Source organism: Lepidothrix coronata, unplaced genomic scaffold, assembly GCF_001604755.1.
Source record: "Lepidothrix coronata isolate B3197 unplaced genomic scaffold, Lepidothrix_coronata-1.0 Scaffold451, whole genome shotgun sequence".
In the NCBI taxonomy this organism is placed as follows: domain Eukaryota; kingdom Metazoa; phylum Chordata; class Aves; order Passeriformes; family Pipridae; genus Lepidothrix; species Lepidothrix coronata.
The window spans coordinates 37,148-39,303 of NW_016690631.1; positions in this window are offsets into that span (position 1 = coordinate 37,148).

The window sequence follows — 2,156 nt, forward strand, 5'->3', positions numbered from 1 at the left end:
GGAACAAGGAACTCAAAGATTCCATGGCAAAATTAATTACTGGCTTTTTTCAAAAGCAATAAAGTGTCTGTTTTCTTCTGCAGAGCTTTCAGAATTTAATTCATTACAATCTCAGACTTTTTTGTCTTGTTTTTTTTATTGCTTCATTTTCTTATTCCTTTTCTACTGTTATGGTGTATTTGACAAATTAATATCATAGCATTGCTACATCAGTATCTACCATTCTTTTGTAAGTCAAAGACTTTCCAAAGGCTTGTTCTCTGTTCATTTAAATTAAATAAATACCCTGCCCTGATTTCTGTGTGCCCAAGATTCTTCTGGACCCTGACTTCAGAGGCAGTGCCTGTGTGTAGACGTGGAGAGAAGAGACCCCCAGCCCAGCAGCCCAGCCAGGGACAAGAGCACTCAGTCTTTCCACGTTCCTTCTTTCCAGCTCCACACTGTCCTTCCCAGACCTCCTGTGGGTGCAAGGCCTGAGTGCTCTGGCACCTTGGGCACAGCCCTGCTGCATGTCCATGCTGGGATCACAGGCAGGGACAGGCCCTGGGAACTGCTGGCACAGAGTTGGGCTCCACACCAGCAGCTCCATCAGCAAAGGGCATCTCCTGAGGGGAGGGCAGGAGGGCTTCAGGCTCTTCCTCCACAGTCACTGTCAGCAATGAGCTCCAGGAATGCCCTGGCAAAGCAAATGCCAGTGCCCAGCTGGGAGTGGGAGTGTGCAGGGTGGGGGCACACAGCAGTGTCCTTGCACAGCCAGAGCTCCTGGCACAGACCTGAGGGACCAGCAGAGCAGGGGCTGGGCTGTGTCTTTGTTCCATGGACAGCCTGGGAAGGTGCCCCAGGGCCACTGTCACAGAGCAGCCCCTGCAACCCCCATTCCCAGCCCTGGCCTCTCCCCCCACCTGCAAGAGGTTGGTTGTCCCTCCATGGGGGAACATCAAGTGATCAAGTCAGAAGTCCACATTTGCTTTGTGCTGAGGACACTTCAGCATGTCTGCTCTGTCCATGCCCTGCCTTCAGGCCCATCCCTTTCCCTGCCCAGCAGGAAAGCAGCCCGGCTGGGCAGCATTGCCCCTGTGCAGGCAGGAAGGGCTCTGCAGGCAGGAGCGGCATTGCCCTCCAGCAGAGGCACTTCTGCCCTTTCCCAAAGCACAGAGCACAACTGGGCACTGGGATGCAGCCAGAGGCACCCACAGCTCCATGGGTCACCCTCTGAGCTGCCTGCACAGCTTAAGTGAGCACCAAAGAGAGAAAGAAATGCTCTCACTCACAGGAGTCCAAACAGGGGAGAGGGAATATGTAGAGCTAAATATTTCAATAGAAAATTGAAAATCAAACCTCATCAATGGAGTTTCACCTCATGGGAATGGAGCATGTCCCCAGACTTCAGTAAAAATCTTTTCTTCCTCTCTCTCATGTCCTCCTCCATGACTGGGGATGGGAACAGCCTCATCATGGGGCTGCTGGAGGAAAGCTTGGAAACCTGCTACAGCACCACTGACCTGAGTGATCCCTGACTGGGGACAGCACAGTCTCTACTCCCAGCAATGTCATTGCCATTTCCTGCACCTTTGGCATATGCACTGTTTCCTGCTATGGCCCCCAATATTGCATATGGACGAAGATTCCTCCCAGACCAAAGGTACCACACCAGAAAGTTCTTGCTGCCCATGGAGTGCGCAGACTGGCCCACCAACTGCACCAGAAAACCAAAGCTTCTAGGCTTTCTTTCTTGGCAATAAGGGCTCTTGTTTGCTTTTTCCTCCTTTCAGCTCAAACTGCCAGCCTGACTCCCAGGATTACATACGGACGAAGTTTCCTCCCAGACAAAAGGTGCCACCACAGAAAGCTCTTACTGCCTACTGAGTGTCCAGGCTGGCCCATCAATTGCACCTGAAAGCCAAAGGATCCAGGCTTTTCTTCCGGAGGGAAAGGGCTGCGGTTCCCTTTTTTCAGCAATGCAATTGCCAGTCCAACTCCCAAAATTCCATAGGGATCAAGATTCCTCTCAGACCAAAGGTGCCATACCAGAAAGCTCTTGCTGCCCATGGAGTGCCCAGGCTGGCCCACCAACTGCACCAGGAAGCCTAAGGTTGCAGCCTTTCTTTCCTGGAAAGAAGGGCTGTTGTTTGCTTTTTTCAGCCCTGCGCTGAAGC